This window comes from Tachyglossus aculeatus, chromosome 2 (genome assembly GCF_015852505.1).
Source record: "Tachyglossus aculeatus isolate mTacAcu1 chromosome 2, mTacAcu1.pri, whole genome shotgun sequence".
Taxonomy (NCBI): domain Eukaryota; kingdom Metazoa; phylum Chordata; class Mammalia; order Monotremata; family Tachyglossidae; genus Tachyglossus; species Tachyglossus aculeatus.
In genome coordinates, this window is record NC_052067.1 from 83,964,601 (window position 1) to 83,984,851 (window position 20,251).

General features: G+C 41.7%; 1 protein-coding gene across 1 annotated transcript in view; it reads right to left on the bottom strand.

Annotated features, from left to right (window-relative positions):
• Positions 1 to 14,589, bottom strand: part of TCF21 (transcription factor 21) — a 157,573-nt gene extending 142,984 nt beyond the window's left edge. Inside the window, exon 1 of the mRNA XM_038771291.1 lies at positions 14,364 to 14,589. The gene's annotated coding sequence lies outside the window, so the exon portion shown is untranslated. The remainder of the gene's footprint in view (positions 1 to 14,363) is intronic.
• Between the last annotated feature and the right edge of the window lie 5,662 nt (positions 14,590 to 20,251).

Genomic DNA, 20,251 nt, shown 5'->3' on the forward strand with positions numbered 1-20,251 from the left:
TTCAGGCTTCAGTTCCTGACACATTTCTTACAAAATCGCACTTTCTATCCTCTGGTTGTTTTGGGAAGCTTGATAGTTGGAAGCAACATGGGCCTAGTGGACATAGAACAGGCCTGGGAGTCGGAAGAATCTGGGTTCTAATCCCAGCTCTGCCACTTGCCTGCTGTGCGACCTTGGGCAAGTCACTTCACTTCTCTGTGCCTCAGTTACCTCATCTGTAAAATGGGGACTAAGACTGTGAGCCCCATGTAGAACAGGGACTGCGTCCAACCTGATTAACTTGTATCCACCCTAGTGCTTAGAACAGTGCTTGACACACAGTAAGCACTTAATATCATATTATTATTATTGGTAGTAGTCATTTGACTAACAGCTTATTCAAATTAATCATGGAGCTATCTGTGCCTTTATCCTAGGTATTGTATTGCCTTTCTTAAAATAACCATATATGTTTTTGGAAATATGACTCTTGTTCAATGCTGAGGGAGCTATAAGTTTGAGGATCTAAAGTTCTCACACCCAAAGAAAACATCATGTTAGCCACTTCACTTTGGATGCCCAGAACATTCATCTATAATCCCTTCAGATCACATGGTAAATGTTTTCTCAGTACCCATGGATTACATCCAAGCAAATGTCACCAAGATGACATAGTTGGAAGCCTTGGCATCTTAATATTTTATTTGGTTTATACGCACTATGTAGCAGTGAAGGGGGGCAGGAAAGGGAGAAAAAGTAAGAAAAGGGGCTTTAAGAGGGGATGAGGGAAAAGTGAAAAAATACAGCCAGACCAGCACTTGACCTCTTGTCTTTGGAGAATACAGTACACTATTAACCTCCCCTTACACAAATACCTTTAACATCAGACAATTTCAGAATCAGGAACTTCTTTGAAGTTTTTAATCATTCTTTCATAGTTTACAAGACCACCAGTGGAATTTTCTATTTCTTGTCATGGTCCCTTCTACTGCCAATGCATCTGGACAAACAATTCACCACTCTTTGGCTACTTCTTCTCCCTCGTCTACTTTTTATTCTGATGTCCCTCCCCCTCCACCCTATTTTTCTCGTAGACATTCCCTCCTCCCTCTCCCTCGTTCAGATGCGAATCCAGAATTTTCTCTCTGGCCTCTAAGCTTCCCAGCTGCTCTGTGGTTACTGACAATTGGCAGCCTTAGTGTTCTGAAGTCATGGAGCAAATTCTCTTTCTCTCCCCCATTCTACCCCTCTACCCTGCCCACACACACTTTCTTTCTCACTCTATGTCTGACACCTTCCAATTCTATATTCCTCTAAAGAGGAGCAGTGTGGCCTAGTGGAAAAGGTGTGGACTTGTGAGTGAGGAATAGGTCCTAGGTACTAAACACAGGTCCACCACCTATCTGCTGTGTGACCTTGAGAAAGTCACTTAACTTTTCTGTCCCTCAGTTACCTCGCCTGTAAAATGGGGACTCAATACCTGTTCTCCATCCTACTTAGACTCTGAACTCTTTGTGAGCCAGGAACTGTGTCTGACCTGATTATCTTGCATCTTCCCCAAAGCTTAGAAGACCGCTTGACACATAGTAAGCCCTTAATAAATACCATAATTTATTTAATGTGCCCTCTCTGGGCAGTTTTTAAAGTTTCATGGATAATAATAATGGCATTTATTAAGTGCTTACTATGTTCAAAGCACTGTTCTCAGTGCTGGGGAGGTTACAAGGTGATCAAGTTGTCCCATGGGGGGATCACAGTCTTAATCCCCCATTTCACAGATGAGGTAACTGAGGTACAGAGAAATTAAGTGACTATCTCAAAGTCACACAGCTGGCAGGGATCAGAAATGTGGGTTCAGTCATTGCAGTGACCACTTGGTATTTTCTAGAGAATTTCAGACCACTGTATAAAATGTGGAGCTCCCAGCAGGAATACCCAGATACACTGTTTATTTTTCTTTTATCCTTCTTTATTTAGTGCCCACTGGGTGCCAATGCTATACCCAGTATAGGCATGAGAACTGCTCTTACAGATGAAGATATGAAAGACAAATTTAAAATGGTTTCACATCTTGTGACTTTTGCCCCGGAGCAAGCTAAAAATCCAGCAGTTCAACTTCTCTGGGTCGTCATATGTCATATTTTCTCTAAAACTTTCAGCAACTTGCTCTGTAGGCATGTCCCCAAGACCCCGAAAGTGTGGGCTAAGAACTAAATGCCATTTTTCTGTTTTTTTCTAGTTCTTTGAATTTCTTTCATTCATTCAATCGTATTTATTGAGCGCTTACTGTGTGCAGAGCACTGTACTAAGCGCTTGGGAAGTACAAGTTGGCAACATATAGAGATAGTCCCTACCCAACAGTGGGCTCACAGTCTAGAAATAAATAATTTAAGGTTAATAAACAGTTGTAACTTCAAGAAGCCCTTCAATAATTCATAGTTCACCACTATAAATAAATATGTGAATTTTCAAAATGCTTTACAATCACATATTCATTGTTTCTTAAAAAAAATCACCTAGTGATGTCAGGCAGTGTTACAAGCCCATTACACAAACAAGACAGAGTGAATCACAAAAGTTTGCTGATCAGTCCAAAGGTCCACACAGGAAATCATTTGTAGCTGAGGATAAGAATTCATAGCCCAGGCTGGATTCTTTGCTTAACTAATTTGAGTCACGATGACTTCAGACTGTTTTATTTTTTATATAGACATACAGACAGTCTGCATAGAGCAAATTCTGATATACTGTTGGAATTGACATATGGGGACAAAAGGTTGAGGGGTAGGATTGGAAGATTTAGAAGAACTTTCATTAATGGGTTTATATTCCAGAGCTAGGGTTAGCGGGGTTGAAAGGTCATTTTGAAAGTAATGTGACATGGAGACTGTTCAGGAAAATGATCTCTCCCTTTCTCAGAAACGTGCAACTGCATGTTATCTCTTTTCATTTATTTTTCTCTTCATTTTCCTTTTATTTTTAGATAAATATGAGTCAGACAGATGAGGGAAAGTCATTTCTAGGCAGCCTCTCGATTCCCACCCAACACTTCACATGCTTGGCTTCTAAGAGAGCATAAATATACCACTAGATTGAAGAGTCATTTGGTTAGAAAAGGAGCAAAACCAAGAACAAAGGGCATTTGAATAGCATATAATGTGAAAATGACCCTTTATATTTACTGGCCAAAGCGCTGCTTCTGAATAATATGAAATATAATATAACGTCATGATTTTAGATATTTCTCAGACCAAATGACTAGAGAAGTCTTAATGACTTACAAATGAATGGGGAGGAATAGCGTTCCTTTAGGAGTTTGGGAACTTAAAATGAGTAAAAGCAGGATAACTCTGCTTCCCTGGGAAAAGCAGTGTGGCTTAGTGGAGAAAGCATGGTCCTGGGAGTCAGAAGGACCTGGGTTCTAATCCTGACTCCACCACTTCTCTGCTGGGTGACTTTGGGCAAGTCACTTAACTTCTCTGTACTTCAGTTACCTCATCTGTAAAATGGAAGCAGTTTGGCCCTGTGGAAAGAGCATGGGCTTGGGAGGCAGAGGTAATTGGTTCTAATCCCAGCTTTGCCACTTGTCGGCTGTGTGACTTGGGGCTAGTCACTTAACTTCTCTGTGCCTCAGTTACCTCATCTGTAAAATGGGAATTCAGACTGTGAGCCCCACATGGGACAACCTGATTACCCTGTATCCCCCCCAGTGCTTAGAAAAGCGCTTAGCACATAGTAAGCACTAAACAAATACCATTATTATTCTTATTATTATTGATCCCCATGTGGGTCATGGATTAGGTCCAACCTGAGTAACCTGTGTCTACCCCAGAGCTTTGTACAGTGCCTGGCACATAGTAAGCACTTAAATACCATAAAGAAAGAAGTATCTGTTTACTATAGTCATGAGGCAATTCATACAAGTTTGACAGTAAAAAGTAGTTTAGTGAAACCATGACCCTGCCATGAGGCCCTTATACACTAAAGGAGCCACAAAATAAATTTATTAAATGCATAATTTCCCAATTCTGCTGTCATCCTATCTTCTGATTCTTAGCTTCCACATGAGAGGGAATGTGGAGAGAAGTCAGGGAACAATAGGTTAGAGAGGGAGTGTAAAAGCTAAGTTTTTTTCTTCTAAGGGAGGCAGAGAATGGAGAATGCAATTTATCTCTATGGAATTCAGGCTCAATTCTGCCTCCCACTCTGGTTTGCTGCCCTGATTCTACAGGAGAATGTCTCCCTACTTCCTGCAAGTCATTGGCCAGAGAGGACTCTATTAGCCTGTTTTTATTTGGAGAGGTCTCAGGGGAAAGGAGGGGAATTTTCTAATCCTGTCCCACACTGAAAAGAAATGGATATTTTGCTGTGAGCTAAAGCCATCTTGAAGTACTAGGAAATCTCTTTAAAAGAAGACAATCCTATATAAAGCTGACCCCGGTCACACTGTCTTTGTTGGCCAGAAGCTGAATGCAAGTCATCAACATAGTATTATTCATTAATAATAAAACCAACTGGGATATATCAACAGAAATATGATGTAGAAGACTTAGGAAGCAATGTTTCCACTATACTCTGCACTGGTCGAATGATTACATGTCCAGTTTTAGTCTCACACTCTTTTAAGAGGATTTGGAGAGATTGGATAAGGTCCAGATAAGAACAAACATGATTGAAGAGATGGAAAAATCAGTCCATTTCTAGGGAAGAATTAAAGGTATTCATCATCTTGGAAAGAGCTTTTTCAGAATCATGAGACTTTCAGTCTACTTGACCCCAAAATTCTGCCTTACCCTGTTCTCACTTAGCGGGATCCACATCTTCAATTTTGCCTCAACCTTGTTTTACTGCCCCCTCTATTGCTAAGAGAATCCGAGAAAATCACCGAGCAATTGCACTCAGGAATCTGTTAAACTTGGTTTCTCATGAAAAGCAACCCACCTCTACCTGCGCCACTGACCTTACCCCTCTCCCCTCCAAAAAACACTTGCTGCCACTCCCCTCCTCCCCCTCACTACTATTTTCAACAATTTCTGATGGTTCCTTCCCTTGAACCTTCAAATATGCTCAAGGCTCCCTATACTAATCAATCAATAGTATTAATAAGATTTGTGTGCAGAGCACTGTACTACGCATTTTCAAGGTTAAAACTGATTTAGAAGTCATGAGTCCTGCCCTCAAGGAGCTCACAATATAGAGATAGACATTAAAGTAAATTACAGATAAGAGGAAGTAAGTTATATAAGATACATACTTAAGTGCTCCAGGGGATTGTGAAAACTTAATAATAATAATAGTGATAATAATAATTGTAGTATTCGCTAAGTGCTTACTATGTTCCAGGCACTGTAAGTTCGGGCAGGGGGGGGATACCAGCAAATTGGGTTGAACACAGTCCCTGCCCCATGTGGGGCTCACAGTTTCAATTCCCATTTTACAGATGAGGTAATTGAGGCCCAAAGAAGTGAAATGACCTGCCCAAGATCACACGGCAGATATGTGGTGGCACCGGGATTAGAACCCATGACCTTCTGATACCCAGGCCTGTACTCCATCCATTACACCATGCTTAGGTGGTGTGAAAGTGCTGCTGTAGATGTAGAGCGTTTAGTTCATTGCCTGGCACAGAGTAAGTGCTTAACAAATACCATAATTATTACATAACAAGGGTTTTGAAGATGGAGAGAACTGTGCTCTGTTAGATATGAAGGGGGAGGGAGCAAGAGGTGGGCAATTAGAGAGATGAGAGCAAGGCACATTGAGTAGGTTAGTTTTCGAGGAATGAACAGTCTGAGCTGGGGCGCAGTGGGAAAAGAGAATGGATAAGCAGTATGGAAAGAGCAGATGAAGTGTCTTTGCCTCGAGTTTCTGCTTGATACAGCGAGAAATGGGCAAACATTGGGGGTTCTAAAGGAATGGGGAGATGTGGAGAATGATGATTCAGGGCAACAGAGTGAGGATTGGACTGGAGAGGGTAGAGATTGGAAACAGGGCCTGGAGCCCAGGTTTCTTGACTACCAGTCCTGCTCTCATTTTACTACTACTACTACTAATAATAATTACGGCATTTGTTAAGCACTTATTATGTGCCAAGCACTGTTCTAAGCACCGAGGTAGATACAAAGTAATCAGGTTGTCCCACGTGGCACTCACAGTCTTAATCCCCATTTTACAGATGAGGTAACTGTGGCACAGATAAGTTAAATGACTCATTCAAAGTCACACAGTTGATAAGTGGCAGAGCCAGGATTAGAACCCACAACCTCTGACTCCCAAGCCTGTGCTCTTTCCATTAAGCCTCGCTGTTTCTCCACACTACTACCCAAAGGACATGGGAGTAGAAAGAGAGAGAGGAACACTGTGGCCTGGTTCCACCTTTGGCCTGCTGTGTGACCTTGGGCAAGTCACTTAACCTCTCAATTTCAATTGCCTCATCTGTAAAATGGGGATAAAATTTCTGTTCTCCGTTCTTCTTAGTCTGTCAGCCTCATGTGGGACAGTACTGTGTCTGTTCTGATTTTCTTGGTTAGACCCCAGCACTTACCCCAGTTCTTGGCACATAGTAAATGCTAATAACTGCTGTTATTATTATTCATTCAATCGTATTTATTGAGCGCTTACTGTGTGCAGAGCACTATACTAAGCGCTTGGGAAGTACAAGTTGGCAACATATAGGGACGGTCCCTACCCAACAACGGGCTCACAGTGAGAAGCAGCATGGCTCAGGGGAAAGAGCCCGGACTTCACCCTTGCTCCTCTCCCACTACAACTGAACCTGCGCACTTCTCTCCTCTAATGCCTACCTACTCAGTAGGCCTCACTCTCATCTTTATCAATCTATCAATAGTATTTATTGAGAGCTTACTGTGTGGAGAGTACTAAGTGCTTGGGAGAGTGCAATATAATAGAGTTGGTAGACACAATTCCCTGTCCACAGGAGCTTACAATCTAGAGGGGAAGCAGCATGGCATAGTGGAAAGAGCCTGGGCTTGGGAGTTAGAGGTCATCTGTTCTAATGCCGACTCTGCCACTGATCAGCTGTGTGACTTTGGGCAAGTCACTTGACTTGTCTGTGCCTCAGCTACCTCATCTGCAAACCGGGGACTAAGACTGTAAGCCCCAAGGTGGGACAACCTGACCACCTTGTATCTACCCCAGCGATCAGAACAGTGCTATTACTGTTATTATTACAAATAATTACAGATAATGTCTAGGTCCTGGGCTTTAGAAGTGGGAAGTGTGGTGGCACTGTCAACTACTAGACAAAGTTAGGAGGAGGAAAGTATTTGGGAGGGAAGATGAGGAGTTCCGCTTTGGACATTTTGAGCTAGAAAGGCTAGCTGGAAATAATTCATTCATTCATTCATTCAGTCATATTTATTGAGCTCCTACTGTGTGCAGAGCACTGCACTAAGTGCTTGAGAGAGTACAGTATAACAATAAATCAATACATTCCCTGCCACAATGAGCTTACAGTCTAGAGGGGGGAAGACAGATGAATACAAATAAATAAAATTACAGATATGTACATAAGTATTGTGGGGCTGGGGGACTAGCAAAGGGAACAAGTCAGGGTGATGCACAAAGTGGTGGGAGATAAGGAAAGGTGGGGCTTAGTCTGGGAAGGCCTCTTGGAGGAGATGTGCCTTCAGTAAGGCTTTGAAGGAAGGGGAGAGTAATTATCTACCGGATTTGAGAAGGGAGGATATACCAGGCCAGAGGAAATCCATTCAGTGCCATCCTGGAATTAGAAGGAAATGAGAGGTTTCAGAGAAGGAGATGGGTCAGGTTAGCAAGGTAGATTTGAGGTCATCCTCATAGAAGAGGTAGTTTAAGCAGTGGGAGTGGATGAATTCCCCAAGGGTGTGAGTGTAAATTAAGAAGAGTCACCCACTCACAGCCGAGGAGTAGGAAGCTGAGAAAAAGCTGGTGAGAGAGACTGAGAAAGATTGTTCAGAGAGGTAGGAGGAGATCCAGACAAAAATTTTGTCAGAAAAGTCAAGGTTAGGATGTGTTTCCAGAAGACCGGAGTGATCACACTGTCAAAATCAGCCAAAAGTTTGGTATGTGTTGGAACAGGGTAGAGCCTATTAGATTTGGCAAGAAGAGAAGGTCATTGATAGCTTTGGAGCAAGTAGTCTCAGTGGAGTGGAAGGAGTGGAAACTGGATTGGAGAGGGTGAAGAAGGGGACAAGAGGAAGTGGAGCAGGGAGTGCATACAACTTGTGCAAGAAGATTGTGCAGGGATGGGAGGAGGGAGAGGGGAAGCTCTTTTTTTTGGATAGGAGAGATGTGGATCCATTTGAAGGCAGAAAGAAGGAGTTGGCCGAGAGTGAGTCTTTGAAGATGACTGTGATGGAGGAAAGCAAACTGGGTCCATGTGTGATTAGAAGTTGAGAAGGGATGAGGTTGGAGATACAGAATGATTTTGAAAGACTAAAGGTGATCTTTTCTTGAGATTTGGGTGAGAAGGATGAGAGTGTGAATGGAGAAGTAGGAGAGAGTTGGGGAGGTGAGGGGATTTGGGGGAGCTATTACCTGAGAGTTTCAATTTGGTTAAGAGAGAACGTGCCAAGATGATGATGATGATGGTATTTGTTATGCGCTTACTATTTTATACTATACTAAGTGCTATACTATTCCTATAACTATATATATATATATCTATATATATATATATAGATATGTTATATAAGTATAACTATACTATGTTAAGCACTACACTATTCCTTCCCTGTTCTAAGCGCTGGGGTAGATACAAGATAATATCAGGTTGTCCCATGTGGGGCTCACAGTCTTAATCCTCATTTTACAGATGAAGTAACTGAGGCACAGAGAAGTTAAGTGACTTACCCAAGGTCACACAGTAGGCAAGTGGCAGAGCCAGAATTAGAACCCATAGCCTTCTGACTCCCAGGCTTGGGCTCTAGCCACTATGCCATGCTGCTTCTCAGTTAGGCATGGAGGGAAGGAGGGAGTACTGCATGGCTCAATGGAAAGAGCCTGGGCTTTGGAGTCAGAGGTCATGGGTTCAAATCCCGGCTCTGCTACTTGTCAGCTGTGTGACTTTGGGCAAGTCACTTCACTTCTCTGGGCCTCAGTTCCCTCATCTGGAAAATGGGGATTAAAACTGTGAGTCCCCCGTGGGACAACCTGATCACCTTGGAACCTCCCCAGTGCTTAGAACAGTGCTTTGCACATAGTAAGCGCTTAACAAATACCATCATTATCATTATTATTACTGAGAGTTTCTGAGGGTGGGGGGACATTAAAGATCTGGAACAATTGGTGGAGACAATAAGCATGAGAGTCAAGGAAGGAGGAAACACAGCATTGCTGACAAGAAGTGAGGATGGGTGAAGTGAAATGGCTGAAGGTAGCCTGGAGCTTGGATTTCTGCCAAAAGTACTCTGTGGCACGAGGACAGAAATGGAGGAAATCTACTGTGGATGATACAATCAATCAATCAATCGTATTTATTGAGCACTTACTGTGTGCAGAGCACTGTACTAAGTGCTTGGGAAGTACAAGTTACTGGGGAGGTGGGGGTTGGTGGTGCCAGATTGTAAGAGGGTCAGAGGGGTAAAGGAGATGAGAAAGGTAGAAAGAGTGGAGTTAAGTAAGTGGATTTATGCATTGAGAGGGGAGATTAGGTAGGGAGTCCAACTGGGGCATGATAGCCTGGGATAACTGAAAGGATCTAGAAATTGGAAGTCTCTGATGGGAGAAGATTGATTTGCAGGGAGGTTACTGGATAAAAGGCAAGCGAGGAGGGAACATATCTTCCAATGCTATTGTATTGTACTCTCCCAAGTGTTTAGTACAGTGCTCTGCATACAGTAAACCCTCAGTAAATACCACTGATTGATTGATTGAGAAGGTTGTGGAAGGAGAGTGGTGTTTCAAAATTAGTGAAGTTAGAAATGGTACAAAGATTAATAGTAACGATGATGATGTTCTGTGTTGGCCCAAATTGGTGAGTTGGTGAAGTGGATCAGGAGGCTGGCAGATTTAAGGAGTAAGTTAAAGCAGGTGGTTGGTGGGGGCAGTCATTAGGAATGTATAAACATTAAAAATAATTACTCTCTTCATCTTACAACAGCTCTAAGGCTCTTGCTACTCTCCCTGCTCCCATTCCTATACAAGCAACATGGCCTACTGGAAAGAGTATGGGCCTGGGAGTTAGAGTCAGTCAATCATATTTATTGAGTACTTAATGTGTGCAGAGCACTGTACTAAGCACTTAGGAGACTACAACAATAAACAGACATATTCCCTGCCCACAACGAGCATACATTCTAGAGGACCTGAGTTTTAATCCTCGCTCTGTCACTCGCCTGCCGTGTGATTATGGGCTAGTCACTTAACTTCTCTGTGCCTCAGTTTCCTCAACTGTGAGCCCATGTGCTCTCTTCCCTCTCTTGCCTCCATCCCCTTGCTTATACTGTTCACCTGACCTAGAACGCATCCCTCTCAGAATCCGACAGACCACGTTTCTCCTCAATGTTCATGAACATCCTAAAATCCCACCTCCTCTAACAAGCTTCCCCTATTATTATTACTACTACTACTAATATTTATTAAGCACTTACTATGTGCCAAACACTGTCCTAAGCCCTAGGATAGATACAAGATAATCAGATAGGACATAATCTATGCACCACACAGGGCTCACAGTTTAAGTAGGAGGGAGAGCAGGAACTGAATCCCCATTTTACAGACGAGGAAACTGAGACATAGAAAAGTGACATGCCGGAGGTCACACAGCAGGCAAGTGGCACAGTTGGAATTAGAACACAGGTTCTTTGGCTCCCAGGCCCGTGTTCTTTCCACTAGGCCACGCTGCTTCCCTAATTAATTCCCAACAACACAAGTGGTATCAACATACCAGCCATCAGTAAACACTTAAGCATTTATTTGTACCCATGCTAGCACTTGTATATAGCTGTTTATTCAATTGTGCATTCAATTATTTATTCTAAATCCTCCATTTGTAAATATCCTTATGCCTGTCTTCCCCATCATGCTCCTTGTGGGCAGGGAATGTGTCTTCTTTCTGTTGTTCTGTTGTATTATCCCAAGACCTTGGTGCAGTTCACTGTACTCTGTGGATAATCAAACACCATTACTACTGCTTCCAGTGGTAGGGGAAAAAAAGCAGATGGTTCTATTTCTTAATTTCTATCAGAGTCACTGCTCAATTTTCTGGAGGCTGCCCTCTCCCCCTTCTAGACTGTGAGCCCGTTGTTGGGTTGGGATCGTCTCTATCTGTTGCCGAATTGTACTTTCCAAGCAGTGCTCTACACACAGTAAGCACTCAATAAATATGACTGAATGAATGAATGAATGAATGACTTTATTCTATGGACATGCGCTCGTTTGTTAACTGCCAGCCACAAAGTCATGCTTTAATGTTCGATGGTGGAGAGTTGTACAGTGCTACCCAGCTAATGCCGACTGTACTAGACAACCACCCAAATGCACTCTGTGGTGAGAAGACCAGGACTACCCCTGCATACTCATGCTGAAGCAGATGTAGTCCAGGCCCAGTTAGAGAGAAGATCCATCTGGATAAGTCGGGGGTCACGGGTGACGTGCTATATTCAGCCACGTCAGTCTTCTCATTGGAAATGATTGTGAAGCACAGGGAGCCTGCTCCTTATGCGTAGAGTGACCTTTACCAAGACATTAACTTAATATTTTCCACTGTCAAATTCCTTCTGGGGGTGGGTCTGTGCATTCACAAATCCTTGAAAATTAATGATAGTGGTGTTTGCTTGTTTACAGTTGGAACTGTGCTTTTTAAAACCAGTGCGTGGAAGTTCGGTACAAATGGTGCATGATATTGCATGACAAATAATTTTTCTATGACCCTGAGTGATGGATGAGGACCCTCTCAAAGTTCCTCCACATCCAGTGGAACCAAGTAGCATGACACCATGAAGAGATCTTGGGGGAAGCTGTTTGTGTTGGGGTGGAGTTGTCTCTCTGTCCCAGTTAAATAGGCACTCCGCCCTAAATTCCTGGAACACCACCCTAAATTTACCCAGGGTTTAGCTCTAGCACTTTGGGCATCAAAAATTGAGCCACAACAGGATATATTCCCCCAAATGCCACTTCAGCATTGTTGGGCTATCTAAGCCCTTGTGTACTCTCTAACTTATATAGCACTTCTGTATCTTATGCACAATACACAATGCATGAGTTATGCATAACTCCTGCATATGCCCCCTTTTCCTTTTTTCTCCTATTTGTAAATTATTTTAGTGCCCGACTCCCTGCTAGATTGTAAAGTCATGTAGGGGCAGGGACAATGACTACTAATTCTATTGTACCCTGCCATATACACAATATGGTGCTTTGTGCACAGAAGGCACTCAACAAATACTACTGATTAATGAACAGATTAGCAGTAATCAATCAGCACACTTATATAGGCCCACCATCTAGGGACTGTAAGCACTTTGAGTTCAGGGACAGAATCTTTTACTTCTCCTTAGGCTGTGAGCCCTACAAAGGAAAGGGACTTTGTCTGACGTGATTAACTTGAATCTACTGCAGCGCTTGGCGCTGTGCTTGACACATAGAAAGCACTTAATGAATACTGTAATGATAACAATATTGTATTCTCTCAATTTCTTACTACAGTGCTCTACACACAAGGCCCCCAATAAATATGATCGATTGGCTTCATATACCCAAGTAAATTCCATCATTTGAGGTTCCATATCATCTTTCCAAGAGGAAAGAAGTTTCATCTGCAGCAGAGGGGAAGTAGGTGAAAATTCGATTAGAATTTCCTGATGGCGAGAGATGTTTGAATGAGAGTTGGTTATGAGGGGAGTCAGAGAGTGGAATTCCTTAGAGATTTACAAAAAACAGGACAGGCCTTCATCTCCTGATTGGGTTAGATGGAGGCTAGCTTGGAGACAAGAGAATGGACTGGATGATCTCTTGAGCCTCCTTCCAAGGCAGTGCACTGCTATGATTCTAGCATTGTTATTAGCAACACCCACCTCATTTCCCCAACCCACCAGCTGGCTTTTTGTTTTTTCTTAAACAGACTCAAGCGCTGCAAGATACAATTCAGAGAGCGACTCACTCCAAAAGCTAGTCTGAGCCAGCTACGTCAGAAATGGAAAGAACTAGTACATTTTGTCCTAGAAAAATCCCTGATTTGGAAATTTACACTTTGCTTCCTCACTCTATTCCCCACTTTCCCATTCCCAGACACTAACATTTCAGGGGTACAAGATAACTATTTTGCATAGGCTTCGGAAAAAGTGATCAGTGCTTCTGTTTACTTCCAAATATCATCCTACTTAAGAGATGGTTGCATTTCAGTGGTATAATTGAAATAGAATTTCCGTGAGGGTGCCCAATTAAATGTGATTATAGAGATTCTATTATAAATGTTTATTCTTTGCACATCTTAAAGCTCAAAGATGCTAATCACATTCTATATCTGACCGTGACTAAAGAAATATGAAAGACAAAATCTTGAGGAATGAAGTATGGAAACAATAACCTCTTAATATCTAGCCATACTTCATTTTCTGACTCCCAAAACGTAAGTATTTGACATGATGATTGATTTACAGTTTTAAATATTAGTTAAGAGTTGAAACTGAGATACAGATTTGGGGAACAGGGAACCTATTAATGCAAGTTGTGTCATCAGTACTCTGCCAAAGTCTCTCCTCTCTGGGAGTCCATGATGATGGCTTCCAGTCAAACCTTATCAATAAGCACGCATAACAATTATTACGGTGGTATTAGTTAAAAGCTTACTATGTGTCTAAGCTCAGGGAATCCATAAATTAATCAGCTCAGACACAATCCCAGGCCCACATGGGGCTCACAGGCTAAGTTGGAGGGAGAACAGGTAGTGAATCCCCATTTTATAGCTGAGAAAGCTGAGGCACAGAGAAGTGAAGTGGCTCACCCAAGGTCACACAGCAGGCAAATGGTACAGCTGGGATTATAACCCAAGTCCTCTGATTCCCAGGCCCATGCTCTTTCCACTAAATCAAGCTGCTATCACCAAAAAGACAGTTCTTTACCTCTTTTTGTTAGATAATTTAGAATTCATAGATGTTTAACAACTATTACTCAATTAGAGGGGCCTCTGAGGAAGCTCTAAGATGCCTCAAACAGAGAAAGGTCATATTATTTCTCACCATACTGCAGTAAACTTTCATTTTAATGGACCCCAGAAGCCCCTAGACTTTGGTCTCTTTATATGAAAATTTGCCATAAGACAAAATTGACTCAGTTTAACTTAGGAAAATTTATTTGGAAAAAAAACCCAACTATTTAAGATATTCTTAAAATCCCAAATTTACTACTGTGGTGTTTCTTAAAATAAGAGCTGGGAGTCTCACCTATCGGGTGGATTCACACTGGTCCATTGCTTCAAAGTCTGACAATCCTTCTCCACTTTTTGTGAGGCCTGCTTTCATTTCTGGTGACTAGAAAGCACAAAAAGGATTTTGGGTAAGTTTGTTAATTCCAGTGGGAAAGGAAAATGAATGTTCTGCATATTTTATACAACACAGTTTCAAGACAATGAAATGCTTAGAAACTCCACATTCTAAACCTGGGTTCCTAACCTTATAGCCATATTGCTATATTGGAAAAGTCAGTGGAAAATTAGAAGCATCCAAGGCAATCTATCACACTAAGAAACAAAATTAAACAGAACAAAATAGCAGTCCCTCTTCTTTCTCTTTTTATTGTTCTTATAAAAGAGAAATAGATTAGACCTCTTTTAAAAAGATTAGGAGAGTTTTTTTGTCGGGGGGGAGAGAAACTATATAAAATGTGTTTGGACTAAAATCAAATGTTTTGAGCAGCACTTTCTAAGTAATAACAGTATCAGCGGTATTTGTAACTATAAGAACAATGTGATAAATTTTAATCTCCTGGGGCCCCAGCTCTGTGGGAAATGCCTAATACAGAGACATCATTTATAGGTTTCCAGTTATGACCTACGTCTAAAAGACATTTTAATGATAACTGCAGAAAGTAGATAGACTTCCCAGAGTGTTGAAGTTCCTGTTTGTTGTCATCCTCAGCTTCAATTAAAACCAGAAATTTCCAAAGGTAGTTTTCATTCCAGCAATCAGTGCACAATACCAAAAGGATGAAGAGTTCCTTAAAATTCAAATATGCCAGATAATATGCTCCTCATGATTTCCTGTGGGAAATGGACAAAAAAAAGCAATATTCATAAATATAAGTTTTGGAACATTATTATCATCCCAAACTGAGTCACGTAATTTACCCTTGAATTTTTCTATCCCTTTGGTTTCCTTGGGGAGTTCAACTATTTAGATGCAACCGGTCACAGAGTTAGGCCTTCCCACAGGGACAATTGCCTTAAATTATATCAGAGGCTCAAAGGCTTCGGCAGACATGTCAAAGCAAGGAGTTCAGTTTGCCTGGATGTCCTAAATCTCCAAACTACCACAGAGTCTGGGGGTCTCTGTTACCCCTTGCCCTTGAAAATATTTTGAATAAGACTACTATTTGGAAAGCATTTCAGTGTCCAACCTATTCTTCCATCCCTATGTTCACGGAATCTGTTTCACAGGGCTATTTTTTTCTTTTTTTTTTTTTTTTTTTGAGGGAGAGGAGGAAGAAATCAGAGGAGAATGACTTATTTAGTGAAAAACAAGTTCAAAGAAACTATGAGCAGGCTGCTGGCCTTGTCCAAATCCACCTCAAACTTCTTAAGGCTTGAAAAATATTCTCTTTTCTGTTCGTAATCCCGTGAGATTTCCTGATCATAAAGGTTCTTGGAAAGGAGGGAGCTTGAAGTCCTGCCCCTCGGCATTGCCTGATCAAACGAATCATCTTTCAAAACACTGGCAGATTCCCCGCTCTGTAATTGCTCTTCTTTCTTCACTTCTATTGGCTCACCACCTGGGCCCCAACACGGACGTTGGGTAAAATGACTCCCAATTCTTCTCCATATCATTTCGTCCCATTTCAAAGAGCACTTCTCCTGAGGGATTCAATTTTTTTTTTTCTCCTTGTGGAGATAAGGAAGCCATTAGGGCATAAATCCCTCGTTGCACTCGGAGGAACTAGTTTTAGCTCAAAGTTTTTGTCCCCTGAATCTGCCTATTAGGGCTAATTGGCTGGTCGGCTTCATCTTTCTAAGTCCACACACCTAATCCTATTAAAATGAGTCAAGGAAATGGGTGTCCCAAGAGTGGAGGACTGGAGAAAGGCTGAAGAAGATCTTTGTTACAGGCCAATCATAGCCTTTTGAGGACTTTCCACTTATAACATTTTCCCAGAAGATACAATCCCATTTTTAAAGCTCTGTCTGCATGAATCTAATTTTCCATTTCCTGCCCAAGTCCTCCTGTTAAGAATTCTATGTCCTAATCCCTTGAAAAACATCTTCAGAGGGTTTTACTGAAAAGTTACAACAGGTAGTTAATGAAATAGCATATTAAATAATATAAGACTTTAAGAAATATATTCAATAAATATTAAATGAGATAGAATATGAAATTCACCCAGTTCTTCCATAACATGTGTTTTCATTACAGGATTTTGAGACAGTATAATGGAAAAATTAGGTAATGTTCTTTCAACAGGAATCTGTTGTGTTGGTGGCAAGTAGATTTTGTACAGGAAATAATGGTGGTAAGCATATGCATGTTTGAACAAGACATAATGCCAGGAGGTTTCTGAACCTCTCCCCAAGCCTCATTGTTCTGTCACAGTGAAAAAAATTTTGCATTTCTTTGTCTTTTCACAACTATACAGTACTTAAAACAATAAAATCACAATGAGTGGCAACATTGTAAAGCATTCTGCTAGTTATGAACATAATAACATAGGGATTTATTCTCAAAATTATCTATCATGACGGTAGTTTTGAACAACCCTCTAGTCACAAATCCCCATGATTACCCTAACACAATTTTTCCAAAATGCAAAATTCGTCAATCCATCACTGTACTAAGCACTTGGGAGAATACAATATAACAGAGTTCATTCATTCATTTATTCAATCTCATTTACTAAGCACTTACAGTGTGCAGAGCACTGTACTAAGTGCTTGGGCATATTACTTCACTTCTCTGGGCCTCAGTTACCTCATCTGTAAAATGGGGATTTGAGACTGTAAGCCCCACTTGGCGTAGGGACTGTGTCCAACCCGATTAGCTTGTATCCACCCCAGGGCTTAGTGCAGTGCTTTACACATAATAAGCACTTAACAAATAACATCATTATTAATTATTATTACAATACAACAATAAACAGACACATTCCCTGCCCACAGTGAGCTTACGGTCTAGAGGTGGGAGACAGACATGAGTATAAATAAATGAATTACAGATATGTATATAAGTGCTGTAGGGCTGGGAGGGGGAAGAGCAAAGAGAACAAGTCAGGGCAATGCAGAAGGGAGTGGGAGAAGAGGAAAGTGGGGGTTTAGTCAGGGAAGGCCTCTCGGAGGAGATATGCTTTCAATAAGGTCAAGAGAGTAATTGTCTTTCAGATTTGAGGAGGGAGGGCATTCCAGACCAGAGTCAGGATGTGGGTGAGGGGTTGGCAGAGAGGTAGAAAAGATCGAGGCACAGTGAGAAGGTTACCATTAGAGGAGTGAAGTGTGCGGACTGTGTAGTAGTAGGAGAGTAGTGAGGTGAGGTAGGAGTGGGTGAGGTGATTGAGTGCTTTAAAGCCAATGGTGAGGAGTTTTTGTTTGATGTGGAGGTGGATGGGCAACCACTGGAGTTTTTTGAAGAGTGGGGTGACATGTTCTGAAGGGTTTTGTAGAAAAATGATCCAGGCAACAGAATGAAGTATGGACTGGAGTTGGGAGAGACAGAAAGCTTGGGAGATCACCAAGGAGGCTGATACAATAATCCAGGTGGGATAGGGTGATGGATTTTATTAACACAGTAGGAGTTTGGATGGAGAGGAAAGGGCAGATTTTAATGATGCTGTGAAGGTGGGACTAATAGACATATTCCCTGCCCACAAGGAGCTTACAGTCTAGAGGGAACCTACAGTCTAGAGGAGGTAGAGTCTTCAAAAACATAACCTCTGCTGCATTTAAGGGGAATTTGCTATGATAAAATAGTTTTTTCTTCCAAATATCTCAGAGGGCTTTTTTGAGCAGTATTTTGTAAGTTTTCACACAATCCTAAAAGTTGGTAGGTAGTTTTGGACCCATTTTACAGAAGGTAGTGAAGCAGAGAACTATTTGTCACCAAATAGATCATATATAACTATCCTTCTACCTAAAGATAATAATAATAATATTGGTATTTGTTAAGCGCTTACTATGTGCGAAACACTGTTCTAAGCATTGGGGGAGACACAAGGTTATCAGGTTGTTCCACGTGGGGCTCACAGTCTTAATCCTCATTACAAATGAGGTAACTGAGGCACAGCAAAGTTAAGTGATTTACCCCAAATCACACAGCTGACGAGCGGCAGAGTCCGAATTACAACCCATGACCTCTGACTTCCAAGCCCATGCTCTTTCCACTGAGCCATGCTGCTACCCCAGATTACCTCAGATAGTGTGTGTGTGTCTAAGACCATGAGACACACAGTTCCAACTACATTGAGGCCACTTAAATACAGTCCCTTGTTGTGTTACCACGTTTCTTGCAGTGTCTAGCACGGTTTTCACTTCTGCTCACTCTCCCGACCACTTTCCCCACCTTCAAAGCCTTATAAAAATCCTCTAAGAGGGCTTTATCCACTAACTCCTATTTTCCCCTACCCCCTTTCCCTTCTGCTTTGCCTAAGCACTTGGTTCAGTATCCTTTGAGCAGTTGTGCACCCCATCTTTAGCCTCAAAGCACTTAGGTACATATTCCCAATATATTTTAATGTCTGTCTCCCCCTCTGCAAGCTTCTTGTCAGCAGGGACCATTTCTACTATTTCTGTTGTATTGTGCTCAACCAAGTGCTTAGTATAGTGCTCTGCATAGAGTAAGCACTTAATAAATACCATTTATTTATTGATCAATTGTTCCTCCTGGTCTCACAAGCTTTCCAAATTTTCTGCTTGAAAAAAGATGCTCCTTTCTTGATTGCAGCATATTATGCTTGGATATTTGTGACAAATGACCACCGGTTTTTAGATGGAAGCAGCAATGCCTGAAACTTCCTTTTGCTTTATTTAAAACTGTCCTCTGTCTTCTTTCTTTCAGTTTACCAATTTCAGCTCTCCACTCTGTTTGGGTACCCTAATGTCAACTGTTCTCTTCACGTCTTACCCAATGCAATTATGTTCAGGTGAGCTTCAATGCCTGTAATCCCACTTCATTCTTCTTTTTTTAAAATGGTATTTGTTAAGTTCTTATTATGTGTCAGACACTGTTCTAAGCACTAGGGTAGATACAAGCTAATCAGGTCAGTCTGTGTCCCACATGGTGCTCACGGTATTAATCTCCATTTTACTGATGAGGTAACTGAGACACAAAGAAGTTAAGTGCCTTCCCGAAGGTCACACAGCAGACAAATGGCAGAGCTGGGATTAGAACCCACATCCTTCCGAGCCTCAGGCTCATGCTCTCTCCACCAGGCCATGCTTCTTCTCATATCAAAATCATTCTGAAAATCTTGAAATTTTTATGATTCTGCTGTTTGTGATGCTTTCTTGCCATCAGAAATTGAGAATAATGATACTGGTAGAATTGTTCAAGGAATCAGATGTGCCATCCACTGGGAGTCCAGATCTCAGAGGTGAATCAATCAATCAATTGTATTTATTGAATGCTTACTGTGTGCACAGCACTGTATTAAGCACCTGGGAGAGTACAACATAAACAATATAACAGACACATTCCCCGCCCATAATGAGCTTCACAGACAGTAAGCACACAAATGATTGACTGACTGACATTTAGAGGCCAATTCACAGTGGCAGCCACCTGGCATAGCAGGGGATCTAGACTTGAGCCAACTGCCCCACAATCTCTAGGATCTTTAGGATCTAATTTAGTCATGGACCTCAAGGATTCCCATGGACTTATTGTAATGGACCAAACCATCCATTTGCCACTTCAGTCATTGCAATTAAACTTTCTAGGCTCATTTCATTAGAACTCCACCTAACATACAAATAATTACATTGAACCAAAGCCACAGGTACTAACTTTTAATTTTGAGTGTGGGCATGAATAAAAGCTGGACCTTTAGAGTCAGGGAGCAAAAGGGTAGAGCTTGGGTGAGGTGGCCTGGTATCAAGGAGCTAATGGAACCGAATATAGGATCTTTTCAGCTCTAA